This window comes from Pan paniscus, chromosome 1, assembly GCF_029289425.2.
Source record: "Pan paniscus chromosome 1, NHGRI_mPanPan1-v2.0_pri, whole genome shotgun sequence".
In the NCBI taxonomy this organism is placed as follows: domain Eukaryota; kingdom Metazoa; phylum Chordata; class Mammalia; order Primates; family Hominidae; genus Pan; species Pan paniscus.
The window spans coordinates 169,463,987-169,488,165 of NC_073249.2; the positions used below are offsets into that span (position 1 = coordinate 169,463,987).

Here is a 24,179-nt window from a genome sequence, read left to right on the forward strand (position 1 = left end):
TTAATCACATACTGCATGTTGTTATGAAGTGTATACACATTGTGAAATGGTCAAGTCTAGCTAATGAGCAAATGCATTACCTTGCATACTTGGTGAGAGTGCATAATATCAACTCTGCATTTTTCAAGAATACAATTTATTGTTATTAACTATAGTCACCTTGCTGTAGAGTGGATCTCTTAACATTTGTTCCTCCTATCTAACTGTGATTATGTATAATTTGATCAATATTGCCCCATCCTTCCCCCACTCCCAAGCACACCAGCCTCTGGTAGCCACCATTCTACTCTCTACTTCTATGAGATCAACTCTTTTAGATTCCACATGTTAGTGAGGGGATATAATATTTGTCTTTCTGTGCCTGGCTTATTTCACTTAACATGATGTCCTGCAGGTCAATCCATCTTGTCACAAATGGCAGGATTTCATTCTTTTTTTATGGCTGAATAGTATTACATTGTGTATATACCACATTTTCTTTATTTATTTATCCTTGATGGACACTTAGGTTGTCTCCGTATCTTGGCTATTATAAATGTATTGCTATAAACATGGGTGTGTGGATATCTCTTCAACATACTGATTTCATTTCCTTTGCATATAATTCCAGTGGTGAGATTGCTGGACCATATGGTAGTTCTATTTTTAAGTTTTTAAGGAAACCCCATACTGTTTTCCACAATGGCTGTACTAATCTACATTTCCATCACCTGTGTATAGGGGTTGCCATTTCTCTATATCCTTGCCAATACTTCTTATTTTTATTTTTGATAGCAGACATTCTAACTGGGGCAGGGGGATATCTTATTGTGGTTTTGATTTGCATTTCACTGATGATTAGTGATATTGAGCATTTTTTTCATATACCTGTTAGCCATTTGTGTATCTTCTTTTGAGAGATGTTTATTCAGTCTTTTGACAATTTGTTAGTCAGTTTTTCTGTTTTTGCTATTGAGTTGTTTGAGTTCCCTATATATTTTGGATATTAACCTCTTATCAGATATATAGTTTGTAAATATGTTCTCTCATTCTGTGGGTAGTCTCTTCACTCTGTTGATTGGTTTGTTTGCTGTGCAGCAGCTTTTTAGTTTGATGTAATCCCATTTGTCTATTTTAACTTTTGTTACCTATGCTTTTGAGATCTTATCCAAAAAGTCCTTGCCAAATCCAGTGTCATAGAGCTTTTCTTATATATTTTCTTCTAGTAGTTTTGTAGTTTTGATTCTTATATTTAAATCCTTAGTCTGTTTATTTTTGTATATGGTGAGAAGTAAATTTTATTTTTCTGCATGAGGATATCCAGTTTTCCCAACACTATTTATTGAAGAGACTGTGTGTTCTTGGCTTCTTTGTTGAAAAGAAGTTGGCTATAAATGCATGGATTTATTTCTGAGCTCTCTATTCTGTTCTATTGGTCTATGTGTCTGTTTTTATGCCAGTACCATGCTGTTTTGGTTACTGTAGCTTTGTAGTATATTTTGAAGTCAGGTAGTGTGATGCCTCCAGTTTTGTTCTTTTAACTCAAGATTGTTTTGGCTATTTGGGGTCTTTTGTGGTTTCATAAGAATTTTAAGATTTTTTTTTTCTATTTCTGTGAAGAATGTTTCCAGTAGAGGTTACATTGAATCTGTAGACTGCTTTGGATAGTATGGTCATTTTAACAACATTTATTCTTCCAGTCCTTAAACATGGGATGTCTTTTCATTTATTTGTGTCTTCAATTCTTTTCATCACACAAAACAATAAATGTGATACACCACTGTAACAGAATGAAGACAAAAACCTTATGATCATTTCAATAGATGCACAAAAAGCATTTGACAAAATGTAACATCTCTTTATAATAAAAACTCTCAACAAATTAGGTATGAAAGAAATATACCTCAACACAATAAAGGCCATATAAGAAGGACCCACAACTAATATAATAATAAATGAGGAAAAGTTGAAAGTGTTTCCCCAAGATTTGGAATAAGACAAGGATGCCCACTTTCACCACTTCTGTTCAGCATAGTGCTAGAAGTCCCAGCCAGAGCAATTAGTGAAGAGAAAGAAAGAAAAGGCATTCAAAGTAAAAAGGAAGAAGTTAAATTGTCCCTGTTTGCAAATGACATGATCTTATATATAGAAAACCCTAAAGACTCTACCAAAAAACTGTTAGAGCTAATAAACAATTTCAGTAGAGTTGCAGGATACAAAATCAACATACGAAAATCAATAGTGTTTTTCCGTGCTAATACGGTTTGCCTGTGTCTCCACCCAAATCTTATCTTGAATTGTAGTTCCCATAATCCCCATGTGTTAGGGGAGGGATCTGGTGGGAGGTAATTGAATCATGGGGATGGTTACCCCCATGCAGTACTCTCATGATAGTGAGTGAGTTCTCATGAGATCCGATGGTTTTATAAGGGGATTTTCCCCTTTTGCTTGGCATTTCTCTCTCCTGCCGCCACGTGAGAAGGATGTGTTTGCTTCTTCTTTCACCATGATTGTAAGTTTCCTGAGGCCTTCTCAGCCATGCAGAACTGTGAGTCAATTAAACCTCTTTTCTTCCTAAATTACCCACTCTCAGGTATTTCTTCGTAGCAGCATGACAAATTCACATGCTAATAGTGAAATATCTGAAAAAGAAACAAAGAAAACAATCCCATTTACAATAGCTACCAAAAAAAAAAGGAAGAAGGTGAAGATCTCTACAATGAAAACCATAAATCACTGATAAAAGAAATTGAAGAAACCACTTATATTTTATAGTACAATGGGGTTGGTAAAGCACCAGACCAGATATTATTTTGTCAAGCCACAGAGCAACCCTGGGAGATAGGTGAGTTTTACAGGTGAAGAAATTGAGGTTCTACAGTTAAAGGTTATGCATCAGATCATACAACCAGGAAGGGACAGAGCCTTTTCAGTTGTTGTCAGTATTATTTTTTTTACATTTCTCTGAGCAGGAATAGGGGTTGAGTTTAAGCAAACTCCTTTCCTGTCATTTTCAGTGATCAAACGAGAGGAAATTCTGATGTGTTTATGTTAAATTGTCAATTCAGTAATCATTGTTTGGACACCTATTATGTGCTAGAGTGTATTGGTGATAAAATATAACATGTGTTGAATGTGTACTGTGTGCCAGGCACTGTTCTAATGACTTCACAGGATGAACTTAGTTAATCCATGCAGTGACCCTATAGGATAGGGTCATTATTGTTTCCAATGTATAGTTGAAGCACAAAGGGATTAAAGTAAGTCTCTTAAAGCCACATGGCTTAAAAGTGGCAGAGTGGCATATCACAAGCTGTTAACCACTACCCAGTACTGCTTCTCCGGTGGTGGCTTTCTTCTCTTAAGATGCATGTGGTCTATTGTGAGAGGCAGTTAATTTCCAAGCAGTATTATAAGTTGCTGTGGTAGCTGTAGGATGGTATCAGTCCCCCAAAGAAGTAAGGACACATGGCTTTAGGACCTTCATTTGGCCACAGCTGAGCTTTGTTCCTACAAACTGCATCGTTTGAAAAGCATATTATATTTTCAAGACTTTTTTCTGTCTGAATGGAGTTTATTGCAATACTTAGAAATATCCTAGGGAGATTATTTATTTTCTGAACTGATGAGAGAGCATGTCAGTTTGTTGGACCAGATTCCATGAGAGAAGCCATTTGTTGTGCCCCTGATATGTGCTGGATGACCAAGACCCAGTTCTTGCCCTCAGGAGCTTCCCAAGGAGTGGAAATAAATGTGATATCATCAAAAGCATAAAACAATAATTGAAGTTTATTGAGGACTTGCTCTATATGTCAGTTGCTATTCTAAGTTCTTGACATAACTTTTTATTGTAATTACTCTTATAGTAGGTATTTTACCTGCATGCTACAGATCAGAGGATTGAACTGAGCAAGTTTAAGTCATGTGTCCACTTTAAAGGCAAGGGCTTTTCTTCCAATAAAATGTTGAGGTAATTGAGTTTTACTGTCTTTGAAAAGGAGCAGGGAGCTGTAGCAAAAGCAGTGAAATTGAGTTTTACTGTCTTAGCATTCAACAACATTCACTGACTACTATGTGCTAAACACTGCTCTAGGTGCAAGGAATATAGCACTGAACAAACTCCAAATCTCTGCTTTCATGGAGCTTATGTTTCAGTGGAGGCAAATAGACAATAAATAAAATTAATAAGGAAATCTGGAACTAAATGTGATAAGGGCGACAGAGAAGAATAAAGTAGGGAAGAGGAAAAACTAGTGAATTAGGTTGCAATTTAAAATAGCATACTTAGAGAGGACATTTTGTGTGTGTGTGTGTGTGTATGTGTCTTTATTGAGGTTTAACAAAAAAGCTAGTTACCACTACCACTTCTGCTTAAAGCCTATTATTTCTCTCCATTGCCTTCATAAAATTCTTATGTACAAAGCTTTTCATAACAGTTTACCTCTTCAGACCCATTTCATATGACTCCCAATAAAGTATACTTCAGGTCCACGGGCCTGCCTACATTTCCTTGAAAATACCATGAAATACCACGAAATACCACGATCTTTTGCCTTTGTGTTTTTGCCTCTGCTGTTTCCTGTGCTGGTGACCCACTCTTGCCATCTAGGAAGCTTTTCTAAACATTGTTCACACTCATGCCCCACCCCCAACTCCACTGTATCCCCATAGCACTAGTGTTTATTTCACACTATATTAAAGTTGTCTCTGTTAGGTGACCCTCTACCAGTAGACTGTGAGTTTTTCAACCTGGGAATTATTTTCTCTCTAAGTGCTTAATAAATGTGGAAGGAAGGACGGAAGGATGGAAGGAAGGAAGGAAGGAACGAAGGAAGGAAGGAAGGGAAGGAAGGAAGGGAGGATGGAAGGAAGGAAGGAAGATAGATAAGTAGGTAGGTAAGAACCAAGGATGGAAAAAAAAATGTATGCCAGGAAGGAAAGGAATTTAGTAAAGAAGGAAGGAAATTAGGAAGAAAAAGAAGGGAGAAAGGATTGAAACAACTAAGGGAAAAGGAAAAAAGAGAAGGAAGAGGGAAAGAGGGAAGGAAGAAATCAAAGGTTTTTGACCAAGATTGTATCTTAGAGACATTAATTTAAGCATCATGCAAAAGAACGCGTAGTTGTTTCATCCTGGTGTGCCTCTACCTCACTTTAGGAGATCTTCTAAAGTTTCTTTCTTTGGGCCAACAAGACACTCAGTTTTGGGTGGCCCTTAGGAATTCACTCTGCTAATCGTGGAGAAGACAGGGCTGATGGAGGAAAATGCCTGTACACATTTCTCTCATGGCACCCCTTTTCCCAGTAGCATGATGAATCCTGGAAGTCCTGATGGAATATTTTAATCACAGCTTGCAGTCCTTCAGATCCCAACCATTGACAGTTGATTCACTCCTTTTCATGCCTGCTGCCTGTCTCCAGTTATGGTAGCTCTTATGCATGAGTCTAACCTTAGCAGACAAAGCATGATGGATTGCTCAGGGTTCCCTTCATCTACAGAACTAGAGAGTGCTTCCTTTTTCAGACTCTCAGGACCCATGTGGAACACTGTCATGAATGAAAGAAGAAAGTAGTACAATATTGGATGTGCCTGTTTGCTGCCACTGTTTAGAAAGAGAATGATGCATTGTGGGGAATGTAAGTGTATAGCGTACATCCTAACCCCCCTCCCTCAACCCAAAAGCAACTGATGTGGAAAATCATTGATCACGATCAATTCCCTAACTGAGTCTGGCAATTTCATTGAAGATGTCATACTACTTTCAAATCAGAATAGTAAACAATTTCCAAAATTGAATCACAAAAAGAAAAGTCAACCCACATAAAGTCTTTAGATTTTTGAAGTGATCTAAGGTCCAAAAGGATTAGGATTGATTGATTTTTATCTTGGAAGTAGGTTCAAGGCAGCTCTCAAATCTGTGGTCTCTCTGGATATGATGCTAGGAATGTCAGCCAGATACTACTTTATTTTTATTTTTTAATTTGATTCTAGGACCCTGAGTCTGTATGTAATGTTTCAGTGAGCAAAATAGTTATGTTTGGCTCCAATGAAAGATTGATAGAAGCGATTTTCAGATGTGAAATCAAAACAGAGTGAAAAAATGTCACGTTTAAATAAAATGCAGTACTTGGAGGCATCATGTGGTCTCATAATAAATGAATTCATGGCACAAAGTTGACAGGTTTTGAAGGAGAATTCCTTTCAAAAATTTGAGGTGATTCATTTTTATGATTAACTGCAGTAAAAACAATTACTAGAGAATTTTTAAGTGAAAGGAAAAGAAGCTTTGAGGTGTTTATAGATAACATCTGGCTGCCTTCATTTTTATACTTTGCCTCATGCAAGCTATGAAGTTGTATGTGTGTGAAGTTTGGCTGAAGGCCCTGGGGCTCTGGGGACACTCATCCATCCCAGGCCTCATCTGTTATTCACAGTGTGGAAGGGGGAGGAGCAGGGAGCTGTAGCAAAAGCAATGTGGAGAAGTCCACCAGCTTTAGACTCAGACAGACCTGAGCGTTAATAACTCAGTATGACCTCAGGCAGGCTACCTAACTTCCTGGCATCTCCCTTTCTTCTGTTGCTTAAAATTGAGACAAAATGAGATAGAAATGAATGCTGAGGTCCAGCATGTGACCTTGCACATACTCAGCAAATGACAAAAATCGAAGCCGTGGCAAGAACAGATGATATTTATTTTACCAACATTGATGGGCATTTACTCTGTTGTCTGTTGGAAGCTCTGTACTTGATGTTGTACAAAAGACTTGCCATTCATCTCAAGGATCTCGTAATCCAGAAAGGAGGTGGATGGACTAACAAGGAATGGAAAACCATAGGCAGAATAGGACGGAACAGCCATATCCTCCTTGAGGACAGAGAGAGTATCTCAACCGTGTAATCAGGTCTAGCATGGTGTCTGGGTCATGTGGAGCACTCAGTGAATATCTGCTGAATAAATTGAGTTGAAAAGATAATGAAAGTTGGTGGAAGACAAAACTGAAAAGTGCTATGTATTAGTCAGGTTTCTCTAGAGATACAGAACCAATAGGATGTGTGTGTGTGTGTGTGTGTGTGTGTGTATGGAAATATATATATATATATATATATATATGGAAAATATGTATACATGGAAAAATATTTATTATAAGGAATTGGCTCATATGATTACAGAGTCTGGCAAGTCCAAAACCTGCAGCTTAGGCCGGCAGGCCTGAAACTCAGGAGAGCCAACAGTGCGGATGAATTCTAAAGGCGGTCTGTTGGACTGTTCTCTCCTGTTTGATTCTCTCTTGTTTGGGGCTGCTGGTCTGTTTGTTCTGTTCAGGACTTCATCTTATTTGAGGAAGCTCACCCAAAAATAATCATCAATTATTATTGATTGAGGGTAATCAACTTTATTCAAAATCTACTGATTCAAATGTCAATCTCATCCAAAAACACCCTCCAAATTGACACCAAAAATTAAATGTCATACCCTAGGAGAAATGAATTCTAAAAATATTCTTCAGGAAATGTTCCAAATTATAGAATGTGTGGGTTCAAATCTTACTCCTTCAGTTTCTTTCTGTGTATCTTTAGACAAATTTTTAAATTTCTTTGCCTTGGTTTCTTGGTCTGTAAAATGGAGGTGATAATAGTACTTATGCCATAGAGTGGTTGTGAAGTCAATACAAGGAATTATAGCAAGTGCTCAATAAACTAGAGCTGCTGTTGGTAGCATTAGAAATATACAAGCTTTTAAACTTAGGTATACCTCTTCAAGCCAAAATTCGTCCAACATTTAAAAAACATATTTTGGGTAAAAGTAGTTTCAGATTATATGAACAAATTTTCAAGTTGCTATAAGTACTATTTGTCATCTACTGTACTTAAGTACTTTATATGCATTTTTCAATTTAACCATTATCAGAAACATGGCATTAGGTATATTCTTATACCCATTTCCAGATGATAAACTGAGGCTTAGAAGGATTAAATGATGTACTCCAAGTCATATAGTGACTCGGCAGCTTAATGGAGTCTCAATCATAATACTCTTGACACTTCTTCTGATCCTTTTTCCATCTTGTCATGCTTGTGTCTTGTTGGATGGAACAAAGTCAGCCAGGTATATGTTTTCTTCCTTCTTTGATTTGGAAATGCAAACATTTTGGGGGTTCACATCTAATGTTTTTCTTTCATGTAAAGGGATTATAGGTATTCATGTTTTGCATTTAGTTTTGATTGTTTCTCTACTTTGCTTCATTTTCTTTCTGACTATAGCTAGGCCTCCTAGAAAATGACAGGTGCAAAACACGCCACATTTTACATGCTAGGTAGTTGGGTAGTTATTTCTGAGCAGGGAGAAATGACAAATAAACATGTGTGGCTGTTTTATCCAAATTCATTGTCAGGAGACTGGGCTGTTTGCAACTGATTGGCCCCATGAAAGTCAATGATGGCCTTAGCTGAGTTCTGCTTGCTTTCACTCACACCAGGGGTCCACCCTGCTCTGGAAAAATCACATGAAAGATGTGTATGCGCACATGCATGCATGCTTGTGTGTGTAATATTCACACAGACACACAACCCTATGTGTATTACCCTTTAGTCCCTTCCCTGCCTACATCTGCAACCAACTTGTTATCCCTATCCTTAATATCACCTTATACAATTACTGTACAGAATTGCTTGCAGCAATTCTTAGTGGGTCTTAGTGGGCTGTGCTCGTTTGTGCCTCTGGAATTCTGAGTTCTTCCTGACTTGAATGTTCAACTCCCCTCCTTTGTTTCCTTGATGAACTTACATGTGTGTTTCAAAACCTGATGCAGCCCTGTGAAGGTCGAAGACATGCCTTTCCTTCATACCCCCAAATGACTTCCGTTCTTTTTGGTGTCTCCTCTTGGACTTGTGCCTACTTCTGTTGTTGTCCTTACAGTGCTGAAATGTGGTAGATTTATTTCTGAGCAGGGAACCAGTATAGCATAGTGTTTAAAGATCAAGTCTTTGGAGTCTGCAAAACCTAGATTTGAGTTCCAGTTCTGTCACTCTCTAGTTTTTGAAACTTGAACAAGTGACTCAACGATTTGAACCACAATTTTCTCATTTGTAGAATGCAGATAATAGTGCATCTCTTCATAACATTAAGTGGATAATGGACATGAAACAAGTGGCACAGTGCCCAGCCCATGGCTAGTATGTAAGAAGTGAGTTGCTGGTATGACTACCTCAATGTGTCTCTCTCTTCTGTTTCATTCGAACCCTTTGAGGTCAGGGGCCTCTTCTTATTTATTTCTAAATTTGTAGCTCCTAACACTGCGTGCTCAGTATATCACTGGTAAATTCTGTATGAGCCAGATATATAGACTCATCTTACAAACGCACAGGCTGTGGTTAGCAAAGTTCACCGTAGTCTTTCATTAAGCAGACATTCATTTTATCTTAGTGTTTGGGCATGTGACTTGAATAGCTATTTTTTTTGGAAGACACTTGAAGCCAGCTGTTGTGACTTTGTGTGAAGCCAACTGGAAATTGGCATTTACTTCTCTTTCATTCTCAAGCTCTTTGTCCCTTTTTGGTGCCAGTCAGAGGTATGGGCATGCTTTTGATTGGGTCAGCCAGTCAGGAACTTGTAATTATTGCTTCTCTCCCTGAGTAGCGCCCAGCAAAGTTGATCTAAATACAGAGGGAGCTCATTCCATTCAGCAGTCGGGGCCAAGTGGGAGCAGGATATGCTTTTCCTGATCTCCTGTCACTAAACATTTACCATGAACATGCAAGCATTAGCATATGGTTTGTTACTACACAGCTTTGAACCTACTAGGGTGGTCAATTCTTGTTGGTAGATGATATTGGTAAGTAAAGGAGTAGTAGACAGAAATGGAATCAAACAGGTATGTGTTCAAATCCTAGCTACACCACGTAAAAGCTGGTGGGATCTAAGGCCAATACTTCAAATTCTTTGTATCAGTGTCCTCATTTTAAAAAAGAACAAAAAATGAGGATAAAAATTGTGTCTGCATTATAAATCACTTGAAGATGAAATGACTTGGTACATATTTAACTTATCACAGAGCTCAGCATGTGGTACATTCTCTATTAAGGATAGTTGATCAGAGCAACTTTTCAGGATGATGTGCCAGCATGGGCTAGTAGGAAGAACCCTGGGCTGTTGGCAATGTGGCCATTTGAGAAATCAAATCTATTTATAAATATCTGTGCCAATTGCAATGATTTACTGCTATAGAAATGAAGTAGTTTATGCTTCTCATTTCTTGCCCAGGAATAAATGTGTCTATGTCAGGATGGCCACTTGATGGTGAGATTCTGCGGACATAATTATTGAGGTAAAGAGGAGGCTACAATCAGTATTTTAGTCACATAAAAAGATATTCTTTTGTAGCTATCCTTGGACAAACTGCCAATGAGTATAATTAGTTTCTGTCCAGATCTTTATTTTGATTTCCCCCGCTAGGAGGGGAAATTCTCACTGTCATGTGTACCTAATGCAAAATTCCTCCACAGATACTGGAATAATGCAGGCTGCTTTTTCCTTGAAGGTGCCTACATGGTCGGCTGTATGTTAATCATCAGTCCTGAAAAGTGTCATTCAATAGCAGGGGAAATATGATAGTTCGTGCATTCATGGAAAAGAGATTATTTTCAAACATTTCAAAATCCCGATGACCTTCGTCAGAGAGCTTCCTTTTTTTCCCCTTACTTATTTGGAGAAAAGATACTACAGCTTTCCATGTTTTATAAATACAGCTTCAAGTGTAGTGGAGGAAACTTATTGTCTGAAAATTAAAGGCTAAATGTATGATACTCAGTCAGCGTGGGTGCTAAGGAGCCTGCCACACACACACACCAAAAAAAATCTCTTCTTACCCAGAATACAGTGGGCATTTTACAAAAGCAAGGTTAAAGAGAAGTGCTTAGAAATCACTACCAGTGCCTGACGGTTTGGGATGGAAAATATCCTAATTCAAGCATGAAGGAGAGTTGAAAGAGAAGAACAATGAAATAAAAGTGGGCTGTGTTGAATTACTCAGGGTCACAGGACGAGTTATTACAAACAGGATGAAGAAAGCCCCACCGTTTTTAGAAAGGCAGGAGCTACTGGGATTACTTGCCTGGGACTTACTTTCAGTGAGGGAAATGAATGTTCAGTGGGCTTTAGAATGAGAGGTGGAAGGTTTTTTGTTCCATTGCCAGTTGGGAAGGAAATGGGCTTGAATTTTATGTTGGTTCTTATTACCTTCCCTACAGATGGCTGGACCCACCTCTTACTTCTGTGGGAGGAGCATGGTGTCTGGGCAGAGTTAAAGGCTGGGTCAAGGGCACATATGGCTTCTTTCTTGGAGAACTTTGGAGTCTTGTTGGAGAAATAAAAGAACCAAAACCACGTGTAGAGGGCTGGACAAGGGAGGCATTTCCAGTGGAGCTAAGTGACACGGCTCAGGCTTTGTGTAGTTGGTTAGAGTCAGGCAGAAGGTAGTTGGCTGCAGGTTAGATACTGAGAACATCATGAAGGTTCTCGTAGAGGGGAGAAGAGGCATTCTAATTGGCTTCATTGAGGGAAAATTGGTTTTCATTCCTGACTCTGGCAAGACGAGTGAAATGGGGAGAGTTACTGAACAGATAATGTATACATAACTGTGCCTCAGTTATTTCATCTGTACAATGGGGATGATAAATGTACTGGGTGCTTTAGAGATTAAATTAAACACAGTTAGCATCTGGTACTGGGCCTGACACTAAATACCAGTTTCTGCTTTTCAGCTACCTTATGAATATTTGGCAACCATTTATTTTTTATAGCTCAAGGGTCACCTTTAACATGAAGACTTGCCTTCTAAACTCTGACAAAACCACCCTCTCTCTTTTGGCCCTCCCTCTATCCCTCTATCACAGCTCTGTTTTAGCCCCTGTGAAAATTTAGTGGACTTGCTTTATCAGTGATCTGTCTCCTACAGCAGATAGTGAGCCTCTAGGGGCAGGGACAAGTGTTTGCTCCTCTGTGGATTCCTATCTCTCAGCAACTTGCCTGGTATATAGGAAACACTCGGCAAGTTTTGAATACAATTTTGTCTCCTTCAGGCTCATGCTGATATGTTATTCGAGGTAAATTTATATTCCCGTGCTGCTCAAATACCCTTGTTGATAGTTCCAGTTCATGATGATCAAAGAGCCAAATATTCCACCTAGAAAGGAACCTGGAAAGTTTCAAGTTTAATTCATTTTCTTGAGGTTAGAATGAAAGTAAACGAATTTTCTTACAGTTTTAGAGGGGTGATGGAACCCCAAAGCTCATCCCTAAACAGCAGTGTAGTAACCCCCTCATCTTACCTGACATCTCTCGCCTACTGTGCACTTGCTCCTTTTAGCAGTAACTTAGCCACAGTACTATTGGGAAGACAAATCTGCCACTTAAAAAAAAAAAATCTTGAAATACAGCCTAAAACCGAATTAGAATAGGCCTTTGGATTAGCTATGCCATTGTAGTCTTTCATTAGTGCTGATAATTAGCAGAATTTAGGATGGGCATTTAAATTATGGCTTGGACAACAAAACATCTCTAGGAATGAAATTACCATTCAACTTACATTTTCAATGAGATCTTGAAATCACTTAAATATAAATGATGCTGAAGAGTGCTTTGATGCTGGGGGCTCTGAACCCTGGAACCAAAGTGGATCATTGCAATAATGATAAAAGTCACAATTGTGCTGACCATTATCTCATACATTTGTGCAGCAAATTAGAGTTTACAGAGCTCTTTCATACCATTAGAATCTTAGCAAATTAGAATGGGAAGAGATCATAGAAATCATGTAATACCACCCCTTAATATTATGGGTGAGAAAAATGAGATATTTCGCTGCTGGTCACAGCAGGCCTATTTTGCAAGGTAGGCAGGGCAAGTATTATTATTCTTACTGCATAAAGTGAGGAAGCTGAAGATTGCAGATGAGAAATGTTTGGGCCATTTTGATACAGTCCTGCCCCAAATGGGGCAGGACTTTGCCACTGCCCTGCTGACCCCAAATCCTCTCCTAGTTTGTATAAGCATATTTGTTGACAGCTTCACCTCCCCAGAAGTGCCTTCCCTGGCCCTGCACTGAATGGGCTCTCCCTTCCTGCCTTTGTGTAATCACAATCTCTCCTTCCTCTGGTTGATATCATAGCTTTTATGACTACCTAACATTAGAAAAGGTATATTTTGGTTTATTTGTTGGTTTTCTCCACCAGTATGTAAGCTTCATGGATTTTGCCTATTTTGTTCACAACTGGAATCCAAGCACCGAACACTGCCTGGCATACCATAGGTACACAGTAAATGCTTGTTAAATGATGGAACGAATAACTGAAGGAGGTAGATAACAAATTCAGATAGTATGGAGTAATGAGACTTAAAAAGAGCCTCAGTCTATCTTGAAAACTTGGCATACGTGTCTGAAAATTGGTCAGTTCATGTACACTGCTGCAACCTCAGCTTTTAATGAATAAACTCATTTATTGAACAAATGTTCAGAGAAGCTATACTCTAGACTCTTCCAGCTTCTAGAGAACAGTGACAACAAAACAGCCTAGAATTCCATGTCAAAGGAGAGCTTCCATTTTTGGTATACTGAGATGACAATAAATAAAGGACATAAAGGAAATTTATTAACAAATTTATAAATTTGCATCTCTGTGTGTGTTATAACAAAGTAAAATATAAGTAGAAGAGCAAAGATAAGAATTGGGATTCCATTTTATAGCGGGTGGCCAGGAAGGTCTCCTGAGAATTGTCATAACACTACTTAATGAATGAATACTTAGTCTTTGTGTTTGTTGAAAGAATGAATGTTTAAAAATTCTGCCTTCACATCAAAATCTCTTTGAGGAACCTTAAAGTAAAATGTGTAGAAGGCTTGTAAGCTCTGACCTACGAAGTCAAGTTGAAGCTGAAATATTAACTACCATGTAGGATCCTCCTCCGTCTTCTCACTCCTCCTCACCCCTTTTTCCTCTGAAATTAGTAAGAACTGCCACACTGGGGCTGATTACAATGAAGCTGAGATTCAGACATTACTCAGCCCAGTTAAGCCGTTTTGTAGCGTAGTGAAAGACCACAGCAGCTGCCACTGAATAGCTTTAAGTTCCAACCTCACTCACCTCTTCCGTTTTCTAGCTCTCTGACCTTGGACAGGTTTTTTCTCTCGATCTCAGGGTTTTCGTTTTTAAATGATGATGGTAATATCCACATAAGCCATGTTTCTAAACTGCCTACTAATTCCTGATGCACACCAGTAACTTGACACCTGTTAATTCCTTCTTCTGTTTTGTATGTTGTACATTTAAATTGCCCTTGATATTGAGGGATTAGAGTACAATGCAAGTGTCAAAAAGAAGCAATCAGGAGTTTCTTGCATGCATAAGTTGCATAGGCACCAGCAGTAATTGCAGGGCCGTGAAACAGGATAACCATCACAGCTCATAAATGGTGGTACATTTTAATCAGATTTTAGATGTTATGAAGGCTCCAAGTAATTACAGTTATTTTTGCCTTAAAATTGAACTGCCGTTATTAAAATGCTTTTATTAAATCTTTTTTCCTTTGGTAGTTATGAAAGATTGTAGAATTTCTGAGTCAAATAACCGAGCACTAGATGTCGCATACATAAAAGTTCTTGTGATTTAGGTGTAGGAAGGGTCCCAGACTCACTGCTAATGCTGGAGCCTGAAGAAGAAACAGTGGCTTTTCAGTCATCCCTGTTGGTTCTGGCTTATTCCTCATCACCTTTACTCTGAGATGTGCCTTATTTTCCCTTTATTGACCATCCTTATGTCTGTTTTCTCTAAGGCAGTTATCATTATTTTCATTTCCCAGATGAGAAGTTTCAGGATCAAATATGTTAGTTCATCCCAAACCATTCACCCATGGTGTGCTATTTGCTAGGTAATGTGCCAGGAGAGCACACAATCAGCGCAGGCTCACCTGGCCTGTAGGAAAGGGCAGATCCACGATAGGGGGCAGGTCCCCAAGTTCAGCACAGTGTTCCCTCTGTTACAATCTGCTGAAACATCGGGAAAGACTTAGGGCCCGTTTCAGAGTCCAAACTGGATTATTACAAATCCTATTATTATTAATAATGATTATAATCATCCTGAAGATAGGGCTCTAAGATAATACAGATGGTCCAGGAGCATCCAGATAAACAAGACTGTCTGGGTCTCTGCCCTGGGACAGTGCATATCCTATCGGGGTAGCACATGACAGGCATAATAACAACAGCAATGTTAACTGGCTTCTGATATTTGGAGGCACCAGGCCAAGGTATTCCATGCATGCTGTGAAATCCTCCCAAAGCTTAACGATGACTATAGTGTTACCCCATTTTACAGATGATGAAATGAGGGCTTCTGTGGCTTAGGTAACTCACTCTAGGCCATGCAGCTTGCAGCTGGGAATCAAGCCCACGTCTGTGTGCCCCAAAGTCTGTGATCTCAGTGCGGCACAGTTGTTCCTGGGAGGGAACTCTGTCTTAACAGAATTACACACAAGCACAGATGTATCAGTGTACAGTGCCATCATGAGCTGCGTATACTGCTTGTGCTTGTTTTTGCCGAAACCTCTATAACCTTCGCCTCGATTCATCAGGGTGACTGTGGGAGCCTTTTCATTTGGGAGGCTGCTGGGAGTCTAAGCTAGCACCGTTTGAACTAATTGTGTACAATTTAGCATTCCCCAAGCACTGACAGTCCTCATTCAAACCAAGTGTGAAAGTTTTTAAATTAGCTTTCACAGTTTGATTCACAAGCAGCAAATGCAAAACGGCACAGGATTAATTTTTCCAAGCACCACCACGATGGCATAGCTGAAGGCTATCTTAGCTTATTTTCTTTAACAGTAAGAGAAAGAGCTAGGCAGAGAGAGTGTTCTTAGGAGAATGATGTTCTAGAAGAGATCTCAGTGCTCTGGTTACAAAATGAATCAGATGTGCAAATTACAAAGTAGCAGCATGGAACAGTGTATGCAAAGAGCAAAGACTTTGGAATCTGATTGTCTTGGGTTTGTAACTTGGTTCTGCCATTTACTGGTTATGTGGGTGGGGACCGGTTAATTATCTTTCTTGAGCCTCAGTTTGCCTTATTGTAAAATGGGGATAATATTTTCAAATGTCTGAAAGGTTTCTGGTGAGGATAAAATGATATACTCTAGGTAATGTGCTTACACAGTGGCTGGCACATCAATGGATCTCAGTCAATCAGAGTGAGAGGTGACAGTGTGCTGCTGGCAGCCCTCACAGCCCTTGCTTGCTCTGGGCGCCTCCTTGGCCTTGGCGCCCACTCTGGCAGCACTTGAGGAGCCCTTCAGCCTGCCGATGCACTGTGGGAGCCGCTTTCTGGGCTGGCCAAGGCCGGAGCCGGCTCCCTCAGCTTTTGGGGAGGTGTGGATGGAGAGGCGTGGGCGGGAACTGGGGCTGCACACCGTGCTTGCGGGCCAGCACGAGTTCTGGGTGGGCGTGGGCTCGGGGGACCCCACACTTGGAGCGGCTGGCCGGCCCCACCGGCCCCGGGCAGTGAGGGGCTTAGCACCTGGGCCAGCAGCTGCTGTGCTCAATTTCTCACCGGGCCTTAGCTGCCTTCCCTCAGGGCAGGGCTCGGGACCTGCAGCCTGCCATGCCTGAGCCTCCCCCAACCTCCGTGGGCTCCTGTGCGGCGGAGCCTCCCCGATGAGCGCAGCCCCCTGCTCCATGGCGCCTAGTCCCATCGACCACCCAAGGGCTCAGGAGTGCGGGCGCACGGTGCGGGACTGGCAGGCAGCTCCACCTGTGGCCCTGGTGCAGGATCCACTGGGTTAAGCCAGCTGGGCTCCTGAGTCTTGTGGGAACTTGGAGAACCTCTATGTCTAGCTAAGGGATTGTAAATATACCAATCGGCACTCTATATCTAGCTCAAGGTTTGTAAACACACCAATCGGCACCCTGTGTCTAGCTCAGGGTTTGTGAATGTACCAATTGACATTCTGTATCTAGCTACTCTGGTGGGGACTTGGAGAACCTTTATGTGGACACTCTTTATCTAGCTAATCTGGTGGGGAGGTGGAGAACCTTTGTGTCTAACTCAGGGATTGTAAATGCACCAATCAGCGCCCTGTCAAAACAGACCACTGGGCTCTACCAATCAGCAGGCTGTGGGTGGGGCCAGATAAGACAATAAAAGCAGGCTGCCCGAGCCAGCAGTGGCAACCCGCTCGGGTCCCCTTTCGCACTGTGGAAGCTTTGTTCTTTCTCTCTTTGCAATAAACCTTGCTGCTGCTCACTCTTTGGGTCCACACTGCCTTTATGAGCTGTAACACTCACCGCAAAGGTCTGCAGCTTCACTCCTGCAGCCAGCGAGACCACGAACCCACCGCGAGGAACCAACATCTCCAGACTCGCCGCCTTAAGAGCTGTAACGCTCACCGCGAAGGTCCGCAGCTTCACTCCTGAGCCAGCGAGACCACGAACCCACCAGAAGGAAGAAACTCTGAACACATCCGAACATCAGAAGGAACAAACTCCAGACAGGCCACCTTTAAGAACTGTAACACTCACCGCCAGGGTCCGCGTCTTCATTCTTGAAGTCAGTGAGACCAAGAACCCACCAATTTCGGACACAAGAGCACTTATTAGTATTATCATCCTTGAATTGCTTTCCTGCAAATAATATTCACTGTCTTAGATAGGGAGTTGTTGCTTATTGCTTTTGTTTCTTTGTTTTTTCCTTAGCAAGCGTTTATTGAGCATCCACTATTTGCCAAGTGCTATGCTTTTGGCAAATGCACTAGGGATAAAGAAATAACAAAATATGACCCCTTCCATGAAGAAACTCAGCACAGAGGCAGACACATAAAAACATTCTTATAATACAGCATAGTAGCTGCAGGGAGCAGAGTGTACAGTGAAGGAACTTTTGAGCTGACATGGAGGGAATGATAATAGAAGATCTTGTGGAGAAAAGACTCAAAGGATACATAGGAATCAGCCAGGTGAGAAGGGTTGGAAGGAAGTTCCAGGCAGAGGAAATGGTCTCCCACAAAGGCAAAAAGGTGAGAAGGAACAAGGTTCATTTTGAGAACTTCTGAGTTGTTCTGAAAGGTTGGAGCAAACTATGTATAAGTCAGTAACTTAACCCTGTCTCAATTTCCTCCATTGGCATAATAATAGTACCTATCCCAAAGGGCTGTGTTCAGGATGAAATGTGGTAAGTCATGGAATACACTTAGGATAATGCCTGGCATAAGGTACCAGACAATGTTGGCAATTAACATCACCTAATGTTGAACAGTGACAGATGGCATCACCTAGGAGCTTCTCAGTGCTTTCACTGTACAGCTTGCTGTCTATAGCATCAAAAGGAGTTTCTTACACGTAGCATTCCCTGAACCTGTTTGACCATTAGATGAGTGGAGAACACTTCTTTTTAGTGAACTGTTGGTAATAATCTTTTTTTGGGGACCTGTGTACTCTTAATGTTTGGGAAATGCTGTGATTACAGCAGACGAGATCAGTTTTTTGTTCTAAAAGAGTTTAAATTGAGAGTCTAACAGCTCAAAAAAAGAAAGAGAAAAAAATCAAAAGAGTTTTCTCTCTCTGTTTTTGAAGGACCCTTTGTTTCATACACACACATACACTCCAATCCTGGGTATTTGAATAAAAACCCACATTCAGAGGGTTAGAAATTGAAGGGTTAAAAGGAATGTCCCTTTGCTTATTTAAATTAGTTTCTGATATTCCTGTCTGATGAATCATTTTATTGACAGGTGTTTATAGGCATAGGGTAGGCAAATGAAAAATTCACAGTGCACAGTAGTGAGTCCTGTGATTTGTTTGCTGAGTGTTAAAACTAAGGTTTGGTGCTGGATAATCTCCCAGCTTCTTCCCAGCTGTGTGATAGAGAATGAACCTGGCAGACTGGGTCAGATTTGAAGGTAGGAAGAATCAGGGTCCAAATCTCCATTTGGATATAGGGAACCCTAGATTAGAGATGGCACATGGGGGTTAAGAGCATAGATTTTGAGATTGGACTGCCTACCCCAGAACCTGCCCTGCCATTTACCAGCCATGTAGCCTTGATAAGTGATGATTTCTTTGGGTTCCAATGTCCTCGTCTGTAAAATGGGACCAAGGGGCACCTCATGCTGCTGCTCTTAGAACAGCACCTGGGCACAATAAGGGCTGTGTAAGTGCTGGCTGCCAGTCAAAACCCAGCTCTTATACTTCTTGGGCAAATAAATTAGCTCTCTTGAGCCTTCCTTCCCTGGGATCATTGTGCCTGTCATCCACAAGTGGTGGAAAGATTAAAAGAGGTAAAGTGAGTGTTCAGTGTGGGACTTGTGCAGGAGGGCCCTTCTTGTAGTTCAGAGCCCAGGTGCTGGCATCAGATGGTCCTGTTTACCAGCAATGAAAACTTCTGCACCCATTAAAACTCCGTACTTCAGCTTCCTCAGAGTACACACACCTAGGCTGGTTGGTGGTGAGCAATAAATGACACAGTGTGTGCTTCAACACTTTGAGGGCAGGCACAAGACTGATACTCAATAAATGTTACCTATTGTTAGACACTGACCTGGGCTAGCCAGATATACCTTGCATACTGCATCCGCCAAAGGAATTGAAGCAAATGTAGACTGTGTCTCCACATAGCCTAGCAAATGGTTACAGTGACTGCGTTTCCACGGTGGCTGCACAAATCAATACAGATGGCTGCCCGATCAATTCAAGTACAGCATATCTGATAGACAGACTTTATAGGCCATGACACACCAATGCAGAGGTTTTCCCAAGCCATGCAGTGGAATGGATTTTCACTGTCTTCTCCTCATTAGATCCAGAGTGCATATTTTCCAACACAGAACACATGCAAATTGATGACAGGCTTTTAAATGTAATCAAGAAGAATGAACTTGTGTACAGGCATTAATTTGTCTTAGTTCTGTATTAGGATTTCCAGAGTTCAGTGATCTGCATTTTTGTTTGGTGTTTTCTCTTTCTGTAGAAGAGTTTAAGTCAACTAAATGGTGTTACCTCTCCTTCCCACTTGCAAATGAATCAGATGAGGGTAAGCCTGCAGTAATGCCTTCTTTGTAAAACCCCTTCTAGTTGGGGTAACTTGAAGAGCATCGAGATTTTGCTTCTGCTCCCTGGCATCTTCCAAACAGGTTTGAGTGACCAGCGTCAGAAATGCTCATTACAGGATGAATCCTTTGAATGAATCCAAACCATCCTAGACTCTGCTAGTCTCTGCTATCTCCACACACCTCCCGAGCTCTACCTCCCTGGCAATGACTTGAAAATTAATTAAGTGATGCTTCAGAGTAACATATCTATTGCTGAAACATTAGAACCTTTTGTTGATGCTTAAGTTTTCAGTACTAAGTGTCATTTTGTCATAACTATATTGTGAAGGCAACTACATGGGACCATATATTAATTTTTAAATTCAACCCGTATTTCTAATTATAATCCTTGAAAGCATTTAATATGGTAGTGTGCACATAGTGTGTGTTCAGCAAATACTGGTTGGATTTTGATTAAAAGGTGACTTTTTAAAATGAGACTGTTAGGACCTTAAACATACCAGCTCAATTAATGTGTCAGCCTGAAATCATTGGTCTGTAATCACTTCTTATTTCCACTTTACATTCTTAAGTGTACACTTAGAAATAGCAATTTAGTGATAGGAATGTAACAGACTGCTTTGTTAAAGGCTTTGAAAACAATGTATTAAACGTTTAAAGAAAGAAGCCGGCCAGGCACAGTGCTCACGCCTGTAATCCCAGCGCTTTGGGAGGCCAAGGCGTGTGGATCACGAGGTCAGGAGATCGAGACCATCCTGGCTAACACAGTGAAACCCCATCTCTACTAAAAATACAAAAAATTTAGCTGGGCTTGGTGGCGGGCGCCTGTAGTCCCAGCTGCTCGGGAGGCCGAAGCAGGAGAATGGCATGAACCCAAGAGGCAGAGCTTGCCGTGAGCAGAGATCGCCCCACTGCACTCCAGCCTGGGCGACAGAGCGAGACTCTATCTCAAAAAAAAAATAATAATAATAATTAAAAAAAAAAAGAAAGAAGCCATATTTTTTTCCTAAGTCAGTAAGAAGGAAGTGAGCAGTAACATTACAGTAACAGACATGTCCTGAGTGGGAACTGTGTGTCAGGCTTTGATATACACCTTCTCGCATCCGATCTTCATTCAAGAGTGAACTCTTCCTTATCCCTATTTTACAGAGGAGGGAGCAAAGGCTTAAAAAAGGTAAGTAACTTAGCCTTTCGGACTTATAGCTTCTAAATATTTAGCACTTACAAAGTTCTTACACGTACATTACTTCATTTGTTCCTCTCAGTCAACTCACAAAGTAGGAATTCTTGGTAACCTTATAGTTGAGACAACAGAGCCAAGATGACTTGGGGCCCCTGATCCTGTCAGGGCAGGGCCATGACTAGTACACAAGACTGTGGTTTTCAAAGACTATAGTTTTTCCATTATCACATCCTGAACAATGATTGCATGAAGAGTTATGAACTTCATGGGGCTCCAACTTACTTCCCAGTACTAAGCAGAAATAGATACTACATATGGGTTTCGCAACATCCATTTGCTTCTAAAAGGTTATATTTGATATCAGCTTATTTCTACATTTTGAACAGAAACTTGCATAAAAATAGCCTTATATCCTTGGGTTCAGTCTACCAGATAGATATTGAGAATGACCACTGCAAAAGAAGGACAAATGCCTATTATTTTTTAATACATATATGCACAGCTACCATCTAAAATGAGGTAGCTCAACATAATAAGGGATCTCTGTGTTCCTTATTATGTTAAGGATTTAGGTTTTTCAGGGAAAACTCTGTCTTTCCAGGAAGCAGAGAAGGGGAATGGAGAAGGAAGGTAAAGAGAGAATAAGAAAGCATGAGGTTGGGTGCGGTGGCTCACTCCTGTCATCCCAGCACTTTGGGTGGGTGAGGTGGGCAGATCTCTTGAGCCCAGGAGTTCGAGACCAGCCTGGGCAACATGGCAAAACCTCATCTCTACTAAAAATGCAAAAATTAGCCAGGTGTGGTGGTGTGTGCCTATAGTCCCAGCTACTCTGGAGGCTGAGGTGGAAGAGTCACCTGAAACTGGGAAATTGAGGCTGCAGTGAATTGTGATTGTACCACTGCATTCCATCCTGGGCAACCAGAGTGAGACCTTGTCTCAGAAGAAGAAGAAGGAGGAGGAGGGAGAAGAGAGAGAGAAGAGAGAGAGGAAGAGAGAGAGAAAAAAGAAGGAGGAAGCAAGGAAGGAGGGAAGGGAAGGGAAGTGAGGGGAGGGGAGGGAAGGGAAAGGGAAAGGGAAAAGGAAAGGGAGAGACCTTGGTGTCCTGGAACTTTCTAGTGGAACACAGGTGCCACTGGCCTGTTGCCGATGAGCAGGGAAGCCCCAGCAGTGGGAGGATGCACTTCATCCTTTCTTCATTCACTCACTGGCACAAATATTCATAAGTGCTTGCTCTCTCACCAGGCGCCGCTCTTCTAGGTGCTGAAGATACAGCAGTAAACCAACCAGATTCTGCCCTCATGGGATTACACAAAATAAATGTGTAAATTACAGGGTACATTATAAAGTGTTCAGGAAAAAAACATAGGAGAGACACTGAGAGTACAGAGAGTGGGGTTTGTAATTTTAAATAGGGAAGCTGAGGAAGGCTTCCCTAAGACAGTGGCATTCGAGCAAAGGCTCCAAGGAGGCTGCAGGAGTCTTCTCTTGTGATCCCTGGGGCAGAGGGAACAGCAGATGCAAAGGCAGGGGTGAGCCCTGTGTGTTTGAAGGATGGTGAAGAGGCAGGTGTGCCTGGAACAGGGCAAGGGATACCAAGAGTGGTGGTCAGAGAAATAAAGGGGATAAGGTGGGAAGTTCATAGAGAGCTTTATAATATCATAAAAGAATCTGGGTTCTGTTTTGAAAATAAATTGTAGGAAAGTTCGAGCAGGAGCAGAGACTGCAGCCAGAAAGCTGTTACAGTAGTCCATGAGAAAGGGGATGGTGGCTTGCAGGAGGCTTTAGCTGTGTGGTTGATGAGGTTTGGATTCTAGGTAGAGACATTCAAGTGCTATTGATATTCAAATGCTTAGGTGCCAGACACTGAGACCCAGGACACTGAACAGTTGAAGAATCAGTGTCACTGATTAGATAACACACTCTCTGTTTGTGAGTACTACCTAGAGGAGCTGATGTTGCGGAGGGAGAGGCAATACTGTGTAGAAGGAGGTTGCCTTTAGAGTTCCAGTCCTGCCGTGTCACATGCTGGGAGGGCGACCTTGAGCAGACTCATTTAGCCTTGAGTCTATTTCCTTATCTGTAAAATGGGAAAGTGACATCTATTTGGATACTTACAACACATATAAATAACAAATACAGATTGCTTAGGACAATTACTGTAATCAACAGGGTAGACATAGAGGGGTAACATCTGGATTCTTGTAAGGGGCAGAATAATGTTATGGTTAAGAGCCCAGACTCAAAAGCCACACCTCCTGCATGATCATGGACAAATTACTTAAATCCTGCATGCTTAATTTGTAAAAAGGAAACGGTGATAAGCACCTACCTACTAGAGCTGTTGTATAGATTAACTGAGTTTGTTTCCAAGCTTGTAGAATGATGCCTGACACACAGGAATCAAAACTCCTTCCTAGTGTTGCTGTGAGTTCCAAAGAAGTTGTTCAGAATCTCTTGGTAACATTAGCATACTTGGGCTGCATTATACCTATTTCTAGTGCATTTTTTATTTCAGTGTTTTCTGAATCCAAATTTTGCCTAAATTGCCAAACAATGTCAGTTAAACCAAATCCTTTTATTTGGTTCTCTGTTTATTCATCCCATGCAATCAGAGTGTCATTTTAATTTCTTCTTGGATTAGTCGTGTTTACCAACAGCACTGGAAATACATTCCAGCCTTCAGAAAGAAAACGACAAGAGCTATAACAAGGTATTAGAGGTTGTGTAAACTTGTCTTACTTGAAGTTAATGCGAAAAATGTGGAGAAAAAAATAACAAGGGGAAATTTTGAAAATTGGGCAATGATGTTTAACCAAAATGACATGTGCATCTCTGAATGTAAATGCACAACTGCGTTAATGCCGTGCCGGCTGCCTGCCATCCTGCGGTTTTATCACATCATAATGCAGTGATGAGGTATTTCTTTGCTT

At 40.9% G+C, this 24,179-nt stretch overlaps 1 protein-coding gene across 9 annotated transcripts in view; it reads left to right on the top strand.

Annotated features, from left to right (window-relative positions):
* Positions 1–24,179, top strand: part of DAB1 (DAB adaptor protein 1) — a 1,250,774-nt gene that overhangs the window by 883,506 nt on the left and 343,089 nt on the right. The gene's annotated exons all lie outside the window — the stretch shown is intronic.